This window comes from Leopardus geoffroyi, chromosome B1 (genome assembly GCF_018350155.1).
Source record: "Leopardus geoffroyi isolate Oge1 chromosome B1, O.geoffroyi_Oge1_pat1.0, whole genome shotgun sequence".
In the NCBI taxonomy this organism is placed as follows: domain Eukaryota; kingdom Metazoa; phylum Chordata; class Mammalia; order Carnivora; family Felidae; genus Leopardus; species Leopardus geoffroyi.
The window spans coordinates 30458162-30484568 of NC_059327.1; the positions used below are offsets into that span (position 1 = coordinate 30458162).

General features: G+C 38.6%; 1 long non-coding RNA gene across 1 annotated transcript in view; it reads right to left on the bottom strand.

Moving 5' to 3' along the window:
• The window catches only part of LOC123586883, a 236387-nt gene that overhangs the window by 190939 nt on the left and 19041 nt on the right, over positions 1-26407 (bottom strand). Inside the window, exon 3 of the long non-coding RNA XR_006707004.1 lies at positions 20612-20732. This is a non-coding gene — a long non-coding RNA (uncharacterized LOC123586883). The remainder of the gene's footprint in view (positions 1-20611; positions 20733-26407) is intronic.

Below are 26407 nucleotides of genomic sequence, written 5' to 3' on the forward strand. Positions count from 1 at the left end.
AGCTGGTCTTCCAGTAGCATGGTCCCTTTTCCACTGGTCTTTCCTTGGAGCCCACCATTAACTTTCTCCTTTTCCCTCTAGGATCTTGGGCAGAGGTTCTGACAATAGGGCACTCAGTACAGTCTTGTCAGACTAAAGAAAAAGAAAGCTCTGCAGGCTGACATTGCAAAACTCTAAAGCGGCACAAATATGACAAGCCCACAAAATGGCATATCAAGTACCTGCATATTTCAATAAGGGTTATTTTAAAGCATTCTGCACAAACAAATGGGTGACACTGGATGTGTTTATATGAGAAGGAGGAGAAATTTACTGTATTTAAATATGCAACTTTTGGCTTAACTAAGCACCGGAGCACATTCTCTCATGCTATATTTAGGCAGTGGGTTTCCATGTTTAAGGAATTATGAATTATTGAAAAGTACTTTGCAAAAATTTGGCAGCAATCCCTGAGCCACAGTCTGAATCAGATTTTGAAAGTTCTAATATTTCTTCAGTGTAAGTGAAAGAGTGCTCAAGAGATCAGGACACTAAATGAAGATTTTGTAATTAAATAATTAAGCCTCGTGAAATATGGAAGGAATATCAGATTAGAAGTGAAAAGACATGTATTCTTTTTCCAACTTTATCACATCGAAGACATAAAACCTTGGGTAGCAATTAATCCACTGAATCTCATTTTTCTCCTTTATAAAGTGGAGAAAACAATGTCTACCCTTCCCAGACTGTTGGCCAGGATAATTATAAGAAATGAATGTGAGAGAGGGAGAGAGAAAAAGAGAGAGAGAATACATAGAAGCTGTAATGCATCAAAAGTGTAGAGGATGATAACAGGGGTGCTATGAAGAGAGTATCAAAGACATAGTTCCTTTAATTTAATATTTTTAACTTCAGAGACAGTAACCCCGTCACACTGCTCTTCAGCTGATTTCAGGTGTACCCTCTGGGCATGGCAGTGCCTAAAGCAAATTACTTCTCTTGTAAACTCTTTCTTGAGTTCCACAAAAGTCTGCTTTTCTGGTAATCTCTCTGTTCCTTTCTTGACCCGTGTAAATCCATCTTTAATTCCAGAGTTTGACTTGAAATGTTTTCTGCTGGACCTGAGAATTCTACCTTCACTTCCAACTTCCTGGTGCAGGGACTTTCTGTCACTCTAGGTATCTGGACAAGTTCTGGGAAGCAGGTAGTTCCTTCCCAACATAACAACTGTCTCCCAGTTCTACCACCAAGGAAGTCTGCGCTTGTCTCTTGGCCTCGGTGTTTCCCAAGTTAGAGGTCAGACCTACTCCACTCTTCCTCTCAGCCATTTGGGGAGTGAAGTGGGGTGTCACACATAAGGTCCATGGGTGGCTGCCTGCAAGTCTCCTTCACCAGTTGAGAGACATGCTGTATAGCCTTAATTTTCTTTAGAGAGACCTTCTCCTCCAAAAAATCTTCCCTCATCATTTTGTAGTCCCAAACTAAGTCAAAGGGATTCAGCTGTTGAAGAACTGGGACTTGAAATCTCCGCTGTTAAACACAGCATGTATGTATTTGTTTTCCATTCCTTTTTGTATCTGATTTTAGGTCACTGCTGTCTCATTCCAATATCCTATCTCAGATGAAAAGGACCATCCAAGATTTATCTCTGCATTAGATATACCATCATGGCACTATGACATTTAGATTTATATTCTTGTTCCATATTCATGATTGTTTTCCATATGAGCACTCAAATAGTGCTATCGATGGTCATTGTCAACCTGATTTTAAAGACAAGAAACTGTGATTGGCTGAAGCTCACACATCTCACATCCATCACAGAGGTAACTGTGTCCGTGATTATGTCTCACTGTTCATGTCCTAAATATAAAAATATCTGATCAGTTTAAAAGACACTAGATAGGACCAAATTCCAAGACTATAATTTTGAAGACAATGGTTCTTTTTTCATTAAATTCCCTTTTCCCTCTCTCCCCAACACTCCTCACATATGCATGCACTGATTTCATCAATTCCACTTTTAAAATCAGTCAAATCTGGTCCAGAAACAAAACAATGAATTGAACCTGAATCAAATCAAGCCTCTACATCTAATTTCCAAATTATAAGAAGTACAGGGAACTGAAGACATGTTACAGGAACTTACTGAGATGCAATCAACAAAACCAGTGTGGGATTCACAGGACAAAAAACCTGGTTTTTTCAACAAGGATAACAAAAAGCAAGGATAAAAATGGACAGATTGAGATGAACCTACAGAGTGAAAGAGATTTGAAGAGGTATGTCAAACGACTGCAAGATACGATTGCAAGATAAAGTCAAACGATTGCAAGACTTTATTTACAGCCTGATTCAAGCAAATAGACTGTAAAAAAAAAAAAGTGACACAATTAGAAAAATTTGAACACTGCTTGATATTTGGTAACATTAAGAAAATATTAATATCTGAAGGGTGATCATTTTTCTTGTGATTATATTTTTAAAAGCAGCCTTATCCTTTAAAGATTTCTACTGATATATTGATGGGTATAATTACACAATGTTTGCTATTTGCTTCCTAATTATACAGCAATAGGGTGGAAATGGTAGGGTTAGAGAAAAAATGGCCATGATCTGATCATTGTGGAAGCCGGATGCTTATACAAGAGTGTTTATTATACTATTGCTCATATTTTTAGACATTTGAAATTTTCCACGTTAAAATGTTTTTGAAAGCCAGCCTAATAATTTACTAACCAGAGGACTAAATAAACATTCAGCATTTCAGCTGTCTGTGATGATGTAATGTAGACCTGGGTTGAACACGATATTTGATTTATTCTTTCCCTTATTTACCAAGAGCATAAAAACAGAAAGACCCACAGGTGTAATGCTAAGGGAAGCCTTGCAGGATCTACACGCCACAGAAGGTATTTGCTTTGTGCTACACTACAAAGTGAGTGGAGAAGAGGCATACCACTGTCCTTTGATTTGAACAAGGGAGCTTACTTTCTTCTAAGAGGGACAAAGAAAAACGCAGCATAAGGATCCACCCTTGCTTTGAAGTATGATGGCTTTGCTCTTGCTCTTCTGATCCCTGTGAGGAAGGGCGAGGGATCCTCCACACTAAGGGAAGATAAACTATTCCTAGAATTTATTAGGATGCCGTCTAAACAATTGAAATAGGAAGGGATATGAAGGGAACCTCCACAGTTTCTGTAATACTTTGTGTCTTTTAAAAAGCCTGGTAGGTCATGAAGGGGAAAGAAATGAAGGGTATCAACATTCCCTTCCTTCTCCTTCTCTCCAACCAGCTCTTAGCAGCTACCACTTGTCTAAGTCCAACCACACAACATTAAGCATTTGGGCTTTTTTTTTTTTTTTTTTTTTTTAGTTACTCTGGGTCCGAGAATTACTGCATGCCTCTGGCTGAGGTAGAAGACTGAGATTTTAGAGGAGGGTTCCTCTGAAACTCTGTGCAATTTTTGGTTGGTATATAGTGTATTGTTGGTATACAATCTATTACTTCTTATGTTTGGGAATCTACTACTTTCACACACAGTAATCCAGTTTTTAAAAATTGTGGTGACATATACATCATTTACCAGTTCAACCATTTTTGAGTATACAATTTAGTGGCATTAAATGCATTAACAGGGGCGCCTGGGTGGCGCAGTCGGTTAAGCGTCCGACTTCAGCCAGGTCACGATCTCGCACTCCGTGAGTTTGAGCCCCGCGTCGGGCTCTGGGCTGATGGCTCAGAGCCTGGAGCCTGTTTCCGATTCTGTGTCTCCCTCTCTCTCTGCCCCTCCCCTGTTCATGCTCTGTCTCTCTCTGTCCCAAAAATAAATAAACGTTGAAAAAAAATAAATAAAAAAAAAATAAATGCATTAACATTGTTGTGTAACCATCACCCAGTCATCTGTTTTTATCCTAGGCACTAATGGGACATTTCTAAGAGGAAACTGTAACGAGGTAGGAATAAAAAGGAAGTTATAATATATTTGACACAATAAATCTTCCCCGTGTCAGTATATGTTTTTAAAAACATCTATCGCTAACGTATTTACATCTATAAAATTTTATATGTCCACTAAAATTGTCCGGAAACAAATGGTCTGGAATTTACAAAAATTATGACAGACCTGGTATCTGAAGCTTGTTTGCAAGTGAATGTCTTTCTATAAGGCTACCTTTCAAACGTGGCCCATATGTGTTTTGTCTACTAATCTAAAAGGATGAATCTATTTTTATACACTAATAAAAAATAGCTAAGAAGAAAAAAGTCTGATAGGATAAAACTTTAGTATTGGTATTGTTACATTTTTTCTCCATTTTCCTTTTATGTTTTAATACTTTATTATAAAACAACATGTAGGGATTCCTGAATTTGGTTTTACATGTAGCTTGAGAAGTAGAACCAATAAATAGCGTTGGTATAATTTTGCACTCTGGAAGCCAGGGACAGACTTTGACATGTATTGTGATTGACAATACCATGGAGAAGCTTCTTTCTCTCTCCTCTTACACTACCCATAGCACTGGATAGGCCCAAAAAAAACACCAAAGATGTAATCAGATGAGTAAGTGTCATGTCTTAAAATGAAACACTTGTGGGGAGTTAAGACATTTACTGCCACTCAGCTCTCTATAAGGAGATGTATTCTTTCTATGGCCAAGCTCATTCATTCCAAACATGAGGACCATTGACTCTTTGGGGGCCACAAAAGTCAATTTTCCATAAATCTGTGTCTACACTAAGCCTCGAATGTAGAGTGAATAAATAGTATGTCTCAAAAACATATGTGCTACCGTATTTCAAATATATATAGATAGATAACATTGAGATGGACAAAATGTGAATTTGTTTAAAACCCAATGGAATCCAAAATGTCTTTGGTCATCATATATTTTTTTCTCTCTTTTTTTTAATGTTTATTTATTTTTTTGAGAGAGAGAGGGACAGAATGCAAGTGAGGGAGGAGCAGAGAGGGAGACACAGAATCTGAAGCAGGATCCAGGCCCCAATCTGTCAGCACAGAGCCCAACGTGGGGCTCAAACTCACGAACCACAAGATCATGACTTAAGCCAAAGTTGGACACTCAACCAACTGAGCCACTAAGGCACCCCAGTCATCATATATTTTCTTAATTGATGAATTAATAAAAGTATAAAACCCTTCATGAAGGATGTCAAAATTTGGAAATTCCTTCTAATCATCTGGGAAGGTTGCACCTCACTCCTTTTACTGGTTGCATAATGTTCCATGATACGGATATACTGCATTTTAATCAGCCACTTCCATATTGGTAAGCTTTCTCTTTGGCCATTTGACCAAAGTTCCCTTGGCAAGTGCAAACAATGGTACAATAAACATCCCCCAGCACACGACCTTACAAATGGGCAATTTTTTTTTCTTTCAGGTAGATTCTCAGGAGTGGAATTTCTGAGTTAAAGGGGAAGTGCATTTTAGGTTTTAATAGATGTTGCTCTGTTGCCTTTTAGAAAGATAGTGAGGGGCGCCTGGGTGGCGCAGTCGGTTAAGCGTCCGACTTCAGCCAGGTCACGATCTCGCGGTCCGTGAGTTCGAGCCCCGCGTCGGGCTCTGGGCTGATGGCTCAGAGCCTGGAGCCTGTTTCCGATTCTGTGTCTCCCTCTCTCTCTGCCCCTCCCCCGTTCATGCTCTGTCTCTCTCTGTCCCAAAAATAAATAAACGTTGAAAAAAAAAAAATTAAAAAAAAAAAGAAAGATAGTGAAGCTCGAAAGTCCCACACACAGTGTATGAGAGCCCTTTTCCCCACATCCCTACCAGCAGTGGGTTTTATGTTGTCAATCCAATAGATATAAAGTCATATTTCATCTTTATTTTCATTTGAATTTCTTTTACTGAACATGAATTCGAGCATCTTTTCATTATGTTTGTTGACCACTGGGCTTTTGTTTTCTTGTGATTTTTTTTTTTAATTCTAATCTTCTCTGCATTTTTCTATTGAACTGTTTGTCTTTTTCTTGTCACTCTATAAGAAGTCTCCACGTTACAGAATTGTCCGGTGTCTGACGTTGCTCACTCCTACCTCTCAACTCACTCTCTGTCATGTTAATCTTTTCTTTTCTCCACAGTAATTACCACTGTTTGAAATTATTTTGTTAGCTGTTTGTTTCTTGTCTGTCTCTCTCAACATAAATCTCATGAAAACAGAAAATGTCTCCTTTGCTCTTCTGTATCCTTTGTCGATGACAGAGCATAACACAGGATAAGCCCTCAACAATATTTGTTGGCAAAACAAATAAATGAATGGTGGCCAAGGAGTTATTCATAGATTCATATAACATAATGCTTGATTCAAGGTACTATGGAATTGAGAGAAGAGTAAAATGAATTGTGAATTGGAAGATAGGTGGTGATTAGGTGGTAGAAATCTTACATGTTAAGTGAAGGAATTTTCACATTTTTTTACAGGAAATGTGGAGTCATCAAAAGCTTTTCAGCACAGGGGTGACACAATGAAATTTATGATATAGGAAGAACACTCTGGTGGCAACGCCATGAATTAATTATAAGGGGAAGAGAAGTTTTATTAGTAATGGTCCTTCTCACAGCTCTAAAATAACTTGTGCCAAACCAGTCCAAGTGTATTTTATGGACAGCATCTTTAATAGAACTAGCAGAGTCAGCACACATTTCCCAAATCAGATGACAGAACAGACACTCTAAATTTTATCCATTATCTTTTGCTGCCCCAATTCTTTATGCTAAAGGATAAAAATCATATGAGTTGCATTAATTTCCTCAATAAAGTGGATGCTTAAATTGATTGAGAGTTATGTTCATTTTCTGCCAAATTATATCAGCCTCCTCTCATAATCCAAAATTTCTGAAAATGTTTCTGAGGAATTTTGTGTGCCAAGTACTGTGCTTGACCTATACTTAAAGTGTGTTTAAGACTAATTAGTTAGATTGGTATTAGGAAATACCATCACCTGGTCTTAGCCTGTCACCTTCCCTAGCAAGGGTCAATGTATATGCATGGTAAAGTTTTACCTGTATTAAGCCAAGACAAGGGGGAGATATTTGTCTTCTTCTTTTGTTAGTTTAATAAATCTCAGAGAATACTCTTTGGCGTGAATTTTCCAATCTGAACTGGATATTGATCAACTAAAGTGGTTATTTGGCACATCTCCCTTTGGACAGGTGGTAGTTTTATCTTCAAGCATCATTTGATTCTCCTTGCATGATTAAAGAATGGCTCCTCTGATGAGGTGAACCACACTTTATTGACAGACTATAATATAGTTAAAAGGACATGGCTTTGGCGTCAGATATAACTAAATTCAAATCTCCACTGTGCTACTTACTAGTTGAGTAATATTCATTCAGTAAATGTTTGGGAACTATTTTATACCAATTATTGGTCTCGACTCTAGAGTTTGACAAACTCTGACTGTAAGGAGCCAGCAGTTTAGCAGGAGGGATAGACAAGGAAATCAACCTTGTATAATAGAGGAAGGAACTAGGAACAAAAAGATAATCAGAGAGGGCAGGTGAAAGAAAAGACACCCAGACCAAGGCAACATAAGGAACAAAAGTATAAATGCATGCCTAGGAATGATATGCTTGGTGACCCAAAACACTGAACTATGGCATATTTATATATAAAACTCTGTGAGAACAAACAACTTGTTTGTTTTCACCACTGTGATTCCTGGCACCCAGGGCAGAGCCTGATACATACTTGCAGCACAATAAATATTCAGTGAAAAAATAAATCCCCGTGGGGCACCTGCGTGGCTCAGTCGGTTGAGCATCTGACTTTGGCTCAGATCGTGATCTCATGGCTCCTGCGTTTGAGCCCCGTGTCAAGCTCTGTGCTGACAGCTCTGAGCCTGGAGCCTGCTTCAGATTCTGTGTCTCCCTCTCTCTCTCTGCCCCTCTCCTGCTCATGCTCTGTCTCTCTCTCAAAATAAATAAACATTAAATTAAAAAAATTTTTAACATATATATATAATTTTAAATATATATTTATATATATAAATTTTAAATATAATATATATATGGTATATGTATATACCGTATATATGGTAAAAGATGTGTTGGAAAGTGGTGAGAGATAAAGGTAGAGAAACAGGCACCAGGCAGATTATGGTTGGGGTTGTATTCCAAGATGAGAAATGTTAATTTTTATTCTATACCCAAGTATTTTCCAAACTTGGTTAAGAATTAGAGTCATCTGGGCTAACAGACACATGAAAAAAAAAAATGCTCAATATCACTCATCATCAGAGAAATACAAATTAAAACCACAATGAGATACCACCTTACACCTATCAGAATGGTTGATATTAACAACTCAGGCAACAACAGATGTTGGCAAGGATGCGGAGAAAGAGGATCTCTTTTGCACTGCTGTTGGGAATGCAAACTGGTGCAGCCACTCTGGAAAACAGTATGGAGGTTCCTCAAAAAATTAAAAATAGAATTACCCTATGACCCAGCAACTGCACTATTGGTATTTATCCAAGGGATACAGGTATGCTGTTTCAAAGGGGCACATGTACCCCAATGTTTATAGCAGCACTAACAACAATAGGCAAAGTATGGAAAGAGCCCAAATGTCCATCGATGGATGAATGGATAAAGAAGATGTGGTATATATATGCAATGGAGTATTACTCGAGAATCAAAAAGAATGAAATCTTGCCATTTGCAGCTACGTGGATGGAACTAGAGGGTATTATGCTAAGCGAAATTAGTCAGAGAAAGACAAATATCATATGACTTCACTCATATGAGGACTTTAAGACACAGAACAGATGAACACAAGAGAAGGGAAGCAAAAATAATATAAAAACAGGGAGGGGGACAAAACGTAAGAGAGACTCTTAAATATGGAGACCAAACTGAGGGTTGCTGGAGGGGCTGTGGGAGGGGGGGATGGGCTAAATGGGTAAAGGGCAATAAGGAAGATATCTGTTGGGATGAGCACTGGGTGTTATACACAGGAGATGAATCACTGGAATATACTCCTGAAATAATTATTGTACTATATGCTAACTAACTTGGATGTAAATTAAAAGAAAAAAAAGCATTAATCATCTGAATTCTGGATCACCTGGTAAAAATACAGATTCCAGTCCTCTTCTCATAACCAAACCTAAATCTCTAGAAAAGAGGTCAGGAAATCTGTATTGTAGTTAGTACTGATGTGATTCTAACGATTATGTGTTTGAGGACACTGAGTAAGGCAAAAGAGTATGAGGGTCTGATCCAAGACTACAGGATTAATAGAGGAAATGAGTAAACAAATATATCATATGCTGATTAGGTTGACTTGTCAAAACCCAGTGATCATTCGAGAACAGTAATGAGAGAGGCATCTAAGTTTCCAATTTGGGTCCCTGGATTAAGTTGTTGTCAAGAAATAGAGTAAAGAATGCCAGAAGAAAAACTGGTTTGGAAGAAAAGATAATAATTTTAGACAAGTTAAATTTGAAGTGCTTGTTGTAAAACTGGGGGTAAGGTCCACAAGGTATGAGATAAATGGAACTGGATCTTAGGAGAAAAATCTGAGCTTAAGTTATACAATGGGAGAGATCAGTTTTTAAAAGATGTAATGTCATCATCTGTTCAGAGTGTCCCAATAATTCATTCTATGAAATCTTGCCATATGGCATGGCTCCAATGGTGTCCTGGCAAGTGTATCAACTGGCTTTCAAGGGTGGGGGGTGGGGAAGCCCTAATTTGTAGCATTTGTCAATTTTTCATGTTGTGAATACCCCCACCATGGAAGTTTTCAAGCTAGCAAACACATCACTGAATATGAGATTGGGAAGGGATGTGCACAATTGGTTCTCATCAGTCAGTAGAAATGGATTTCAGCACACAATTGCATAGTCCCCTTTGCCCCCTCCCCCAGAAATGCACCGTAATGAGTCCTTACTCTAGTAAAAAAAAAAATTCCATCCTAGCAATAAACAGAATACAATAAGAAGTCAAGGTCAGTACATTCAAGTAAAGTGATTTCTTCCCAAACATCCCATCTGTTCTTCACAACCCTTCCTAGGTTGCCACACTCTGCTCAGTGCCAGCTGGCACTCCCAAACAGCTGGGTAAAATCATTACTCATTGTCCAGATGTGTCATAATTCAGTCAGATCTGGCTCCTAACTCTATGGCACCTCCAACCTTCATCAGAGGAATTAGCTTAAGTGACCATTCTAGATCCACTGATTTAGGGCTCAAGTTCCAGGATTGTTGGATTCCAACGGCTAGCTACTGGTTAGGCTTACCACTCCTAGGTTCCCCTCACCTGCCTCACTCACTTTCCCATCACTATTTGGCTGAGAAAGTTCCACATCATTCATTTCCCTCCTACCAAGCCCTTTGGTAAAGAAGCCTTTGTAATCACTTCCTGAAGGTGGAGGGGGGTAGATTGAGATGAGACAAAAGTTCAATAACTGGCTCTGCTTGTAATTAGTTCATGCTTTATAAAGAGGCTGCAATTCTCTCTGATGTTATCTGGCAGGCAGGCAGAATATGTCTGATGTTTACCAATATCTCATATCACAGTATCTCTACACTGCTTGTCTTTAGGACACAGCGAACAGATTATCTTTGCTTGGGTGCTTGTTGTGTGATATACTGTAATTTTCTTTCAGCATTTTAGAGATAGAATTCCTTTTTTTTAAATCTCAGGTGTATCACTTCTCTTAAGACATCAGCTGACAGACTAACTATTGATTCTTTTAAAGCGTCATTTCTTTTGGTAGCTACTTTTAAGGCTTTCTCTTTGTGATTATTTCAGCAGCCTAATTGTGATGCGTCTCTGTGTGGTTTTCTTGGTATGTATCATATGGTGGTTCAAAGTACTTCTTGAATCTATGGCTTGACTTTTTGCATCAGTTTTGGGAGATTCTCAGCCATTATCTTTTCAAGTATTGCTTCTTTTTATCCCTTTCTTTTTCTCCTCCTGCACGTGACTCCAGTTATACTTGTGTCAGACTGTTTTACTGTCCCACATATTACTTATGCACTTTTTGTAATTTTCGTGGTTTTTATGCTTTAGTCTGGATACTTTCCTTCTCACCTTTCTTCCAGTTAATTAACTCACTCTTCAGCCCTCTCTAATCTGGTATTAAACTCGTCTATTAAGTCCTTGGCTTCTATTATTGTATTTTGCAATTTTGTAACATCAGGTTATTTTATTTTTTATTAATTCCTGTTATCTGCTGAAATTCTCCACTTTGACATCTATATTCATGAACATCCATATCAGATAATTCTAATAATTATAAGTGTGTTCATATTGTATGCTTTGATTTTAGTCATATCTTGGTTTCCTAAGTAATTTTTTATTGAATGCACATTATTGGTCACATTTTATTGAATGGCATTATGTCTTAAAAAAACTGTTATCTTCTTCCCAAGAGGATTTATGTTCACTTTGGGCAAAAAGTTAGAGTAGCAACAGCCCATCTTGATCTGATCAGGAATTAAACATACTCAAAGCTGGATTTCAGACGTTGAAAAGTCTTACCTAATTTGGGTTCTCTATTACTCCTAAGATGTAGCCATTTGGGAGCTTTGACTAAAAGCTTAATATGTTTACAAGAGCTCGGAACCCTATATATTGTCTTCCTAGCACTATGAGACTGCAAAAAGTAACTGCTTGGCTTCATAGCCTCTCAGCCTTCGACCTCTCATGAAAAGACAAATACTTCGGTGTGAAAAAGCAATATGGAATATCAGATTCACTATTCTGTGTTTCTCTTCACTCTGGGGTCTTGAGTCATCAAATCCTTATATTGAAACTCCAATATATGTATGTCTCTCTGCCCTATGAAACTGAGGAAAGTTCTAATCAACTTCCTTGCCTTTGGGTACAACTTCCTGAGATTCATAGCTTTTTCTGCCATGCAGTTTATGAATCAACAAATAAGAGGAATAATGGCATGAAACTTTGGACTTGCCTCAGTATATTCTCTTCTCTCTGAGAAATTAGCCACTCAAGTCCTTGATTTATTAATAGCTCTTCGGTGCCTTCAAATTGATTTTCTGCTCTGCTTTATCCAGGTTTTTTTTTATGTTTATTTATTTAATTTGAGAGGGAGAGAACACAAGCAGGGGAGGGGAAGAAAGAGGGGGAGAGAGAGAATCCCATGCAGGCTCTGTGCTGTCAGCTCAGAGCCCAATGTGGGGCTTGAACTCACAAATCGTGAGATCGTGACCTGAGCTAAAATCAAGAGTCTGACACTTAACCAACTGAGCCACCTAGGTGCCCCTTATCCAGGTTTTCTAGTTGTTCTCTGAAGAAGGTTGTTTGGCTATCAGGTAGTTCATCATAAGCAGAAATCCAAGATAGTGAAAAGTAGCGTGAAAACAAAGGACTTGCTCTTTCACATGAAATGAGGTATGAGAGTTGAATTAACGATTTGGCCTGAGCTACAAGAAGGACTGTGTTACAGGTTATGGGTTTGCAAAGAGCACATGAGAAGAAGGGTTGGCAGGGGACTATCAGGAGTAAATTTTGAGATGGTAGCTAAAAAAAATTAAGAGTGGATATCCAAGAAGGATTTTGGAGAATGAGTCTGGAGTTCAGAGAAGAGGTACCGCCTGGAGATAAAGATTTGGAAATCATGAGCATATGGATGGCATTTAAAACCAAGAAAGTAGGTGAGGTCACCAAATGTATGAGTGTTGATAGAAAAGAAAAAAGATCTAAAGAGTAAGTCTGGGGAATACTAACATTTATGTAGGTGTCAGGGAGATGAGAAGAAACCAGCAAAGGAAAATAAGAACTTAAAACAAGAGAGATTAAAGAAAACCCAGGTGAGCGAGATGTCCTGGAATCCAAATAGAGAAGCTATTCCAAGGAAAGGATAATAAATAGTACGTCAAATACTACTGAAAAACCAAATCAGATGACTGAAAAGTAACCTTTGGATCAACAACATGAAGTCATTGCTGACATTATGGGAGTCATTGGAAAGGTGGGAGTAAAAGTCTAATTACAATAAAATCAAGATGAAAATGGTGACAACGGGAAATTAATTCTTGCTTTCTATTTTATTGGACTTTCCAAAATAATCTCATCTAAAATTCATCTTATTTCTTAGAACAGATTACATGATTCATGTATTCGCAAGGCACTGATTCTTTAAGCATACCTCCTTCAATGTAATCTTCAATACCTGTTCGTGGCCGAAGACATGTTTTGCCCTAAAATAGTTAACAATCACATGTATGATGTAAAGATTTTCTATGGTTTCCAAATTCCCCAAGCTATTATCTGGGCCCTTGGGCAATACTGAACAGTAATGAAAAGAAAGTTACTTCTAGAACATGTACTACAACAAATACTTGTCCCATGAGGCTCTTCAACAGTTGCCTCTGCTTTCTCAATTCTAGACTTGCCCGCACACAAATAACTCTTTTGAACTTTGGGGAAAAGATGGAATGTCCTTGAACCTAACAATTCTGACACATGCATCATACTCTTCTCTTCTTCCTCTAGATAATATTTATTTTCTCAAATAAACAAAAATGAGGAGTGGTAAACTCACTGATTTCTTTTCACGTTCACCCTTCAAATATCCACCACTAAGATAAGCCCCTAGAAGACCATGAAAATTTGTCCTCCTTCTAAACGTCTGACTCAATATTTTAAACTCATTCAGGGTTCAAGGTTATTCTGGAGATCAGAATGAGAAACTGCCTTCATTCCATCTCTAACAACAAAGATGCCATTTTATGTGATTACTCCCTATCATACTTTCCATTAATTGTCTCCACAATATATGATGTGGTATATTGCTCAGGATATGCTAACCACTGGAACAAACATACCCCAAGTCACTGAATGTTATCAAGTATTTTCTTGCTTAAATAAATTCCAAGGTGGACATTCCTGCTCAGGTGGTTCTCCTGGGCAGCTTTTCTCCAAGCAGCATCTCAGAAACCCAGGCTGCTTCCATCTTGTGGCTTTAAGGTACCCTCGACATCTTTAGTCAGCAGATAAAGGGAAAAGAGAAAGGTTTGCACATAGAGTTTTGTGGCCAGTCCTGGAAATAACATGCATCACTTCCACAACATACCATTGCCCAAATGCTGGTCACGTGATTTTAAACTAAGTTCAAGGGAAATGGAGAAACACATTTTTTCTTGTGTACTCAAGAAAAGGAAATATGATTGCTGAGCATTTAGTCAGTTTCTACTATAGACTTCCTTCTGGCCATTAAATTCTTATCATACTCTTCCTTTTATCTGCAAAGTACACTCACCCCCTCGCTAATAGGAACAACCCAAAGTCACACTCCATCATTACGTCTAGTTTAGAGTTCAGGATCTCCAGACGATGCACAGTCCTTCCAGCAGGACTAGTTATGGCTCCCCATGCTCTGGTAACCTGTGAATTAAAAGATAAACTTTCTGTCCACCACCACCACACACACATACACACACACACACAGCCAATATGCAATGTTGGAACTGAGGCACTGTAACAGTAATAAACACCCCCATTTACAAAAGGAACAAATGGAAAAGCCTAGAAGTCAAGTCCTTTGGGTAGAAAATGTGAAGGACCTGAAATGGTGGTAGGAAAAGATGTTTGGTAAGGTTTTTCTCATGTTTTCTAAGTGGAATGTCCCTTCCCTGTCCATCCTCTGTGGCTCTGGCCCCATCCTTTGTGAGCTTCACCTTGTCCATTATTCTCTTCGGCCACATGTGAAGGGGGAGAGAGGGGGCATGCCATTTGGGAGCACTGGAAGTCAGCCTAAAGTTTATGGAAATGTGGAGCTCCAATGGTTGTTTGAAGTCTGAAATGGCCAAAACTGATGTTTTTGTTTGTTTAGTTTGTGGTTTACTTGGAAATATAAATTTCTCAAAAGCTTAATAGTCTTCTGATCAATTTGATTCCCAGCAGTTGTATGTGCCAGAAACCACCTTCAAAGATTTCCCCTAGACATAATTCTCAAATACGTTTTATCTCGCTGCTTTTTGCCACCATTCTGATCTCTCTCAATTTAATAATAGGCTATCTTGAGACTGTAACTTTTGAATGGAGAATATCCATCCTTAAACTGATCTTTTTTGTGAATCACTTGATTCACCTGAAAATATTTACTGAGCTGCAAGTGTTCAAAATTTGTTTTTTTCTTTTAAATTCCATTTCCCACAGTTCAGATTCTACAAACAGCTGACTTTTCAACTTTGCAGAACTGCATTTCCAGACTCTCTCTATTCCCTTTCATTTATGCTTACAAACTTAGACATTTCTTTTTCAAGCTTTTTCTTGGCCAAACACAGCCAATAAAAACCCCACACCACTAGAGTTATGTTTCTCATTCCTTCTCCTGGAGTTCAATTCCAATAGGCACATGTTCTACCTTCCAAGCATTCATAGGGAAAAGTTTTACAAACTGTCTTACCACTGCATAATAAGATTACCATTTTTCCAGCTGCCAATTTCAGTTTCCTTACTGACCATGGCCAATTGTTAAGCCAATAACATATATTTCAAATTTTTGTTATGAAAGAACACCACTTCAACATATAAACATTTGTATTTGAATAGGTTAACTGCTATAGCAAATGCCCCAAAATCTTACTGGCTTAATGTAATAAAAATATTTTTAAGTCCACTGTGAGTACTCTTGGTTGGGTGGTTCTCTTGAGTGGTTATCCTGCAAACTGATTTAGTAATCAAGTGCTTCTATCTCATGGCTTTGCCATTTTACAAGTTCAAGGTAATCCTGGAATAATCTGGCCAGTAGATTGGGGAGGTAAGAGTAATGTAAAAAGAGGATTTATGACCATGCCTAAAAATTATATACATAAATTCTGTACACATTTATTTTTCCAGAACTCTCTCACGTAGCCCCAACACAGCATCCAAGAATTCTGGAAAATAACATCTTACCATGTGCCCAGGAAGAGGTAACAGGATTGGTGAGCATGTAGCCAGCTTTGAAGCATATGTAGCTAAAACCACAGATTAGTCCAATATTGGCAAGCAAGGATTATCCAATTCTAAAATACACAGCAGAGACATACAGAAAACTCAGCCCGAACCCTGAAAATGTATTTAATTAATATATTAGCTAAATGCATTGAGAATAGAGGCACATGGGTGGCTCAGTAGGGTAAGCATCTGACTCTTGATTTCGTCTCAGGTCATGATCTTACGGTTGTGAGATGGAGCGTGGCACAGAACCTACTTAAGATTCTGTTTCTCTCTCTCCTTCTGCCCTTTCCCCACTTGCTCACATGTGCTCTCTCTCTCCCAAAAAAAAGAAAGGAAGAAAGAAAGAAAGGAAGAGAGAAAGATAAAAGAAAAGAAAAGAAAAGAAAAGAAAAGAAAAGAAAAGAAAAGAAAAAGAAAATAAAAGGAAAGAAAAGAAAAGAGAAGAAAAGAAAAGAAAAAGAAAAGAAAATGCATTGAGAATGTACTATTTTCCAGGAATTCTTCCAATTCTTTTATACTTAACCACTGGTTCTTAAAATAATCCTGTCAGATGGTTGGATTATTATACACATTGCATAGATGAAGAAACTGAGGCACAAATGGATTAGGCCTCACAGCTAATAAGTGGCAGGAGCAGAATTTGACTCAAGCAGCCTGGTTCTAGAGCACAGAATCATCCATTATAATATTCAGCCCTTTCTGATTTATTCATGAACTTCTCAGTTAGTAAGTTTAATACACTATTGACTAATGGCATATTGTCTCTTCTCCTCTCTGACCTAGAGAGCCATTTTCAGCCTTGTCTGTCCATTTGTTTGCACTGATTCTCTAGGACCTAGTCTTTTTTTTTTAAGGTCTATTTATTTATTTTTTAAAGTGCAGGGGGCGGGGAGGAAGAGAGAGAGTGGAAGAGGTGCAGAGAGAGAGGGAGATAGAGAATCTGAAGCAGGCTCTGCGCTGTCAGCTCAGAGCCTGATGTGGGGCTCAAACTCATGAACTGTGAGATCATGACCTGAGCTGAAGTTGGATGCTTAACGAACTGAGCCACCCAGGTGCCTGTAGGACCTAGTCTTAATGCATTTCTGTACTGTCCTACAACTGTGTTAGTGGAAATTTTGGGAATAGAGGTTATCATCAAGTCTATAGAATGAAAAAGGAAGAGGATAAAGGGAAAATACAAGCAGCACGTTCATTTACAGGGTAGTAAGGAGAAAAAATCCAGCCCACACCTAACATTCGTCAGGCCTAGGACAAGAATACAAACAAAGGCCCACATTCCACGTCTAATACTTAAAAGTTATGAATTAAGCCAACACAATGGTAAATGAAACACACTTCATCCTTCTACCTTGAAAAATATATTATCATAACATTCTGGAATGCTAAATTGAATTTAGAATTTTTGGACTCAGAATTCCATGCTAGAATATGGTGCTTTGGAAAGGAGCTGGAGCCTGTGCCCCACCTTCTTTCTTTTCTCACCCTTGGATCTATCCTATACTACAAGAAACTGCTTGAGCACACAGTTGGGTCCCCTAGCATGCACATTTGAGCTTTGTCCATATCACCGTAGCAAATACTCACCCCTGTGTCCATCAAAAGGATGATCCAGGAATAGAAGTCTGGATGGGAAGTCAGCCTGTGATAGTTAAATAGAAAACTCCTGGGTCCTGAGCATCCAGACTAGGTAGAGGTGGTAGACGTGGAACATAGATTCCGAGTGAGCACATCCCCTTGGCCTGAGTGAACCTTCACACTATGGCGAAGGGTATACCATAGAAGGGCCAGAGCAAGACTCTGAAGAGTAGGACTGAAATCCCTGATTTTCCCTCTGACCACAAAAAAGTAATAGGGATTTGATTTATTTTCCTGCTTCTGGCAGAGGCTTGAATTACAAATAATGTTAAAGAAGTTCTTTAGGCATAGGAAAATGATACCAGATGATAACTTAGAACTACACTAAGGAGTGTAGCACCTGGGTGGCTCAATCAGTTAAGCATCCAACTCTTGATTTTGGCTCAGCTCATGATCTGATGGTTTGTGAGTTCAAGCCTCACATCGGGCTCTATGCTGATGGTGCAGAGCCTGCTTGGGATTCTCTCTCTCTCCCTCTCTGTCCCTCCCTTGCCTGTGCGCTCTCTCTCTCTCTCTCTCAAAATAAATAAAATAAACATTAAAAAAAGAACTACACAAAGAAATGAATAATACCAGAAATAATAAATATGTGGGAAAATATAAAATATATTTTCCTCATATTTAGTTCCTTAAAATAGAATTGACTATTTAAAGATATACAATGAAAACATTAATCTACAAAAAGCTAGAGTGGTTATTTTAATATCAGACAAAGATTTCAAAACAAAAAAATATTTTCAGGAATAAAGAGAAATATTTCATAATACTAAAGGCACTAATTTACCCAGAGGACATAATAATCCTAAACTTAATGCACATACTAACAGAGCTTCAAAATACATAAAACAAAGTTGGCAGGACTGAAAAAGAAAAACAAACAAATTCACAATAATAGAACTGAAAAGGGAAATAAACAAAATCAGTATCACAGTAGCAGTTCGCAATGCTCTTCTATCAATACCGATAAACAAGTAGATGAAAAATTTAAAGGGACTAAAATTACACAAAGTATGTTCTCTGATTATAACAGAATTAAACTAAAAATGAGTAGCAAAAAGATATCTGGAAAAAATTCTCAAATAACATAAATTAAATAATCTCTAAACAACACACGGGCCAAGAAAAAAATCATGAGAGAAATTAGAAAATATTTTAAACTGAATAAAAATGCAAATATACAAAAATGTATGAGGTACAGCTAAAACAGCATTTAGAAAGAATTTTAGCATTAAATGTTTATATTAGAAAAGAATGTGTGTCAAACAATCTAAGATTCCATTTTTTAAAAACTAGAAAAAGACAGTTCAGTGAAACAGAATAGATGCCAGAAATAAACCCACAAATTTTTGGTCAATTGATTTTTGACAAAGGGCCAAGGTAGTTCAATTTGGAAAGGACAGAATTTTCACCAGATGGAGCTAGAACAATTGGATATATGTGCATCTATATCTAGATCTAGATCTAGATCTAGATCTATCTATGTCTATCTATCTATATCTATATCTATATCTATATCTATATCTATATCTATCTATGTCTATCTATATCTTTCTATCTACCTATAACTATATCTATATCTATATCTATATCTGTATCTATGTCTATATATTTCTATATCTATATCTATATCTATATCTATATCTATATCTATGTCTATCTATATCTTTCTATCTACCTATAACTATATCTATATCTACATCTATATCTATATCTATATCTATACCTATACCTATATCTATATCTATATATCTCATGATCCTCAACTCCCATTGAAATAAACCATACATCTAAATGTTAGATCTAAGACTACAAAACTTCTAGAAGAAAATGTAAGAGAAAATCTTATATCTAGAATATTTACAAACTCTTACAAATCAATAAAATAAAGAAAACAACCACTTTTTTAAATGGGCAAAAGATTTGAACAGAAACACTGTCAAAGAAGAATGACACGTGCACATAAGAGGGTGCTCAACTTCATTAATCATCAGGGAAATGCTAAGTAAAACCACAAAGAGTTGCCACAACACATTCACTAGATCAAAAAGGCTGAGTACTGGCAAGAAATGTGGGGAGATGGGAGCTCTCATAGATTGCTCACAAACGCAAGATGATTATCAACCACTTTGGGAAACTGTATCATTTTCTTACAAACTTCCACTCACCATATGATTCAAGTATCTTTTTGAAGATATTTACTTACCTACTTTCAGATGTTTACTCCAGAAGAATAAAAAACATGTCCACACAAGGACAAGTGTTTACAGCATTTGTTCATAATAGCTCAAAACTGGAAACAACATAAATGTCCACTGCCTGGCATTTGAATAAAAATAACCTTATGCTACTCAGCTATAGAATATAACAAACAACTGATGGGAAACATATAGATGAATCTCAAAACCACTATGCTAAGTGAAAGAAGCCAGATTCAATCTTTTGCCTAAATACTGTATAGTTTCCATTTATATACAATTTAAAAAGATAAAACTATGCCAGAAAGTTTAATTGTTGCCAAGGACCAAGAGAAGGGGGAAAAGATTGATTCCAAAGAGGCACAAGGACATTTTGGGCATGATGGAAATGTTCTATATCATGATCATGGTGGTGGTCACACGTCTCTATATATATTATCAAACCTTATCAAATTGTACTCTGATCATTAATGAATGTTATTGTACATATATTATATATTAATATAACTGATATTTTAAAATATGCAGATGAAGCCCAGGGAAAAGATCCCTCTTGCCTAAGGGCAAGCAATGAAAATAGTCTAAGGGCAAGTCTAGGGCAATTGCCTCAAGTCTAAGGGCAGCAGTGAAAATAAAAACTAGTAAAAGAAGCTAAAAATGTATAATTTGTAAGGTGACTAGAGACCCTGATCACTGTGTTCATAAAAGCCTAGGAATAACAACCGCCATTACATATCAATAACATCTAACATTGAATGAGGGTTTCTGTTTCGTATTTGTTTTTGAGATGGTCAGTCAAGCAGAGCCACAAGAAGAGACAGAGGAGAGGCTCAGGAAAACAGAGTTTGTAATACTCACAGGTCCTAGAGACAGGAGACAGAGCACACCACCCAGCACCATTATGGAGAAACTCCAGAGTAGTCAGGAGGCAGCAGACAAGAAGTGGGGAGCACTTAGGCCATGGCCTCCATTGGGGTTTCTGCAGGAAAGGTGAAGAATGGTAAATAGTTTAGGACTGGCCAATTTAAATCATTGTAATGGGCTTGGGGCAACAGGGGTGGTCTCTACTTATCTAGTACCTGGCTCTGGGATAATTAAGGGAGAGGAATATTGCCTCCTGTGTGCAGGGATCAGATGCAGGAGGTGTGGCTCTGGGTTGGTTTATATATCAAGGCCATGCTCTTTACTGGGCCCTCGGTGACCTGTAAGAATTGGTTAGCCCAGGGAGAAGCAGTCTCTCCCTAACCAGGAAGCTGTTATTATTAAGATGTCAAAACAGGATACCATGCAGAAATAAAATACATACATATTTTCTATACCATGAACACTCTTCAACTTCTTGAATTAACTCTTTTAATCTTGATGACAACCATGATAGTGAGTCAAGTTCTTTAATGAAGGCACGGGCAGCAAGATGAAGACCACAGTGGCCTACGGTTTTGTGCTAATGCAGGTGTTTAGCTATTGGAAGGGTACAATTGAAGCCAGATTGCTGTCCATTAAGAATGAACGAGGAGTAGTGAAGAAGCAAAAACAAAGACTTTCTAGCAGACAAAGGCTGCTCCTTCAGAGATGTTGGCTATGAAGAAACCCAGTGATACAGAATTGCAATCAAAGAAGATTTGTTTCTTTAGGTTCTGAAGGTACGGAGATCTTTTTTTTTTTTTTTTTTTTTTTTTTTTTTTAACGTTTATTTACCTTTGGGACAGAGAGAGACAGAGCATGAACGGGGGAGGGGCAGAGAGAGAGAGGGAGACACAGAATCGGAAACAGGCTCCAGGCTCCGAGCCGTCAGCCCAGAGCCCGACGCGGGGCTCGAACTCACGGACCGCGAGATCGTGACCTGGCTGAAGTCGGACGCTCAACCAACTGCGCCACCCAGGCGCCCCACGGAGATCTTTTTAAAAAGAAATTTTAATGTTTATTTTTGATAGAGAGAGAGAGAGAGAGAGAGAGAGAGAGAATGACAGAGCATGAGCAGGGGAGGGACAGAGAGAGGGAGACACAGAATCTGAAGCAGGCTCCAGGCTCTGGGTTGTCAGTACAGAGCCCGACATGGGGCTCAAACCCACGAATCGTGAGATCATGACCTAAGCCAAAGTCAGACACTTAACCAACAGAGCCACACAGGTGCCCCTAGGTTCTGAGATTTTTAACATGTTTATACAATAAGAGAAGGAAGCTGGGAAGATACAGATATTGAAAATATAGGTGGTTTGGGGGATATTTGATGAAAAAGGATACCTTAACCTATTTCTTGATCTGCAAAAAATAGTAAGCATAATCCTAACTGCAAAAATTTTGAAGATTAAATGCAATAAACTATGGCACATTTCACATATATTTCAGCATAAAGCATTGTTCAATAAATGACCATTTTATTTATTCCACCTTTTTTTCTTTTAATATCACACCACTACCTGCTCCTTGAAGTTCAAACCAGCTGCAAAATGTAAACTGGCTATAACTTTGCCTCTTCAAGTATTTCTATGAGTCCTTTTAAAAACAGTAGGGGCTGGGGGAGCCAGAGAACTTTCAAGTAAGTTCTTGAGAACCGGATAGGTGTCAATGGCCACATCCAGATGCTGAATAGGAAATGAAGGATGGGAACAAATGCAATGCTTTTTTGGGAATAAAGAGAAAGAGAGGAAAAGAAGCTGAAATAAGAGAACACCACATTAAGCCCAAGGAAGAGAATTTATTGAGTTTGCTATTGGAAGAGAATAACCGATACTTTCATCTCAGATGATTATAACATTAAACTAAACAGGCAAAATGTTTTAAGCATCCCTGATTGCCTTCCATAAGTGGCATTAGCGATGTAAATCAACAAAGCAGATGAACTAGGTGGGATTAACTGAACTATAAAAATGAGGGTAAGAGAGAATATTGGATTTTTATTTTTAAATTTAAATTACAGTAATAGCCTCAGGGACATATAAAAGCAGTCAGGAAATGTCAAAGATAAAAATGTTAATTAGAACAGGTGGTTTGTTCTTAAAGTAGGCTGCAGTGCTGTCTCTTTCTTGACATTTGGAAACCTGAAATTCTTCTCTACCATTCACCCTTGACTAATATACGCCTTTGTTTAAAGAACAAAATCAGTTAAGGTAATGTTTATTTTTTAGAGTTTAAAGATTATGTCCTCTCTGGGGGTAGGCATCATGGAATCCAGCTCTGTAATTCAACCAAAGGTAAAATCTGTAAAAATATTTGCTTAAAATCCCCTGGAGAATATTCCATATCCCTCAGAGTCATATGCTGGAAGTCACTCTATTGCTCCCTGTATTAGCTGTATTAGCATTGATGTGAGAAAGGGAGCTAGAGTTGCTAGTATGGGAATGTGTGTCATGAAGCACAGAGAGGGCACATTTCACAGAATGCAGGTCTGTGCATGGGTCCCATGCATAAGCAACATGGACTTACATGCCCCTCGCACATGGAAAGCATGCATACACAGGTGTGTGCATGTCTGTGTGCAGTGTGTGCATAAACATGTTTGGAAGATCTAGTGAAAATACAAATTCTAGCTGCACCCATCTCAGTCCCCCTCTCTGTTCAACTTTACTAAGGGGCACCTGGGTGGCTGGGTTGGTTAAGTGTCTGACTTCGGCTCAGGTCATGATCTCACAGCCCATGAGTCCAAGTCTCATGTCGGGCTCTGCGCCGACAGCTCGGAGCCTGGAGCCTGCTTCTGATTCTGTGTCTCCCTCTCTCTCTGCCCCTCCCCCACTCACGCTCTGTCTCTCTCTCTCTCTCTCTCTATCTCAAAAATAAATAAACATTAAAAGAATTTTTTTAAAAAAAGGTCTACTGGGGCGCCTGGGTGGCGCAGTCGGTTAAGCGTCCGACTTCAGCCAGGTCACGATCTCGCGGTCTGTGAGTTCGAGCCCCACGTCAGGCTCTGGGCTGATGGCTCAGAGCCTGGAGCCTGTTTCCGATTCTGTGTCTCCCTCTCTCTCTGCCCCTCCCCCGTTCATGCTCTGTCTCTCTCTGTCCCAAAAATAAATAAACGTTGAAAAAAAAAAATTAAAAAAAAAAAAGGTCTAGTGGTGATACCAGGAGTATACATTTTTAACTATCACCTCCAAGTAATTTTTATGCAAGGGGTCTGAGGACCATACTTACAAAAACACTATTATAGAGCAATTTTCAAGTTACTCACAATGAGGAAAAGAATGATATTGTATGAGTACCTTTATCTAAGCTACTAAGCAGAGTAAGGTAACCTAAGTGATCTGATTTCTGGGCTTCTGGGTTCCTTGAGGTGACACAGTCATTCTGTAATTAGAGGTCATATGAAATAGCCTCTTTCTCTACAAAAGTAATGTGTTGATTTAAATTCACATTCAGAGTAAAAATACCAACACCTGCATACGTGGCACTTCCTATTTCTCGTGTGCTAGAGACAGATGTAAAGCTATTGAACACAGCCCTCCAAAGGGCTTGGCATCGACGTTTCTTGATCTGTTTCATCACTAGTGACCTTCACCTCCACTACACTTTATTATTCCACTCCCATGACCACATCCTACACAGTTTAGCTTCACCAAGCATGCTGAAACTCTGAAATCTTTCCAATTACATATCCCCACGGTGACCACAAAGCTCTGTCCTTCCACTCTGGGCTTCGCTGGGACCTCTGCTCCATGACTTATTTTTCTTTGCCTCATTAGACTCCTCCTGCCTTCATTAGACTCCTCCTGCCTTCACTTCTTTTCTTTTTCATTTTGGATTTCATCATTTCAAAATCTTTGTTTGACACCAAAGCTATTACCTCTCTAGCTTTCATACTTCAAAAACACAGACCCTCGACCAACCCAACTGAGCATTTTGTCAGTGCTAACACTGGGATATTGGCCTCAGTTAGAGACATTTGAAAAACAATGCCGACAGTGGCTACAATAAGTTCATGATTTATAAATGTCAGCTGGGTTCTCATACTTCTCCAAAAGCCTTCTTTGTTTTCTTAGTGCACACTCTCTCCCATTGTGCACTGTAGCTATTTCCCATCTTTGCCACTCTCTTCAAACTTCTTGACCCCTCACTCTCAGGGTGACTATTCACCTCCTATTTCATAGAGAAAATAGAACACACCAGACAAGAACCACTAAACTTTCTATTCCCAAACAACACATATGCCTACACCTGGTCCTGTTTTAAAAGGATTAAATATCCCTTTTTCTGTCCCCAGAGAATCCATCATTGTGTTCTATATGCCTTTTACTTCCATTATTTTGCAAAGTATTATCTGTGAAACACCAGCATTATTATCATCTTGGGGGCTTGACAAGACACAGGAGCCTCCATCTAGACCTTGGAATCAGCATCTCTAGATATGGCATCAAAGAATTATGCATTTTTTAAATTTTTAGGTGATGTCTCTCTCAAATAGGAGAATGACTGACCTCTAGCCTCATCAGAGACCTACAATATTTATTTCCCCTCATCCCTAGGTCTTCAGTATCTCCCATCAGTACTGAAATTGGCATAGTTCTCTCATAAATTTTGGCTGCCTGCCTTCCCCCAAGCACTGGGACTCTTATTTTTCTTCTGTTTCACAGACATGTTTCTTGAAACATTTGCTTACTTTCCACACTTTCTAAACTAACATTCTCTTTTCAATCAGCTGCCCCCACTACCAACCAACATTCCTATCTACTTGAACTATGTTGAAAGTCACTAATCACCATATTGCTGAATCCAGGAAGTGTGTTTCTTTCCCTATCTTACTTGAGCTGTTGGTAGCATTTGGTTCAAAGGACTGCCTTCCCTGGACTTCCCTGACATGATAGCCAATTCTTCTCTGCCCATCTCCTAAATTAGAATGATACACACACACACACACACACACACACATACACACACATACACACACACACACATATTTCTGGGGAAATTCCATCCATTTCTATTGTCTCTAAATGTCATATATAATCTGATGAATATAAAATCTTTATTCTAAGTCATATTTCTCTCTTGAGCTGCAATTCTACATTTCTACTTCACTCCCACACATTCACCAAGTCTATTCCTGTTCTGTTCTCTACCTGAATCACACCTGAGTATCACTTTTGACTCCTATTCCTCCATCACCTCCACATCTGATGAATCACCAAGTCCTATTTATTCTATCTCCTAATCTTTCTCAGATCTAGTCATTTGTTCCCCTACATCTCACCCTGCTCTTCTCTTCCCTTCCCTTCCTGAATAATCAGTACAAAAGCCATTAGGTGGGGCCAAGGAAGGTATGCAACAACATCAACATGTGGGCGGGCGGGCATGGAAGAAAGCTGCAGTGGCCCAGGGTGCCAGAGCAGGAGTGAAATGAAAACAACAGGGAGCTTCCAGCATGGAAAGAGAGAAAACTAGATTGAACCCCTGACATGTTGGATTAGGAACCGGAGGTATACAGGTGTGGATTTAGGATTTTTTTTTTCAACGTTTATTTATTTTTGGGACAGAGAGAGACAGAGCATGAACAGGGGAGGGGCAGAGAGAGAGGGAGACACAGAATCGGAAACAGGCTCCAGGCTCTGAGCCATCAGCCCACAGCCCGACGCGGGGCTCGAACTCACGGACCGCGAGATCGTGACCTGGCTGAAGTCGGACGCTTAACCGACTGCGCCACCCAGGCGCCCCTGGATTTAGGAT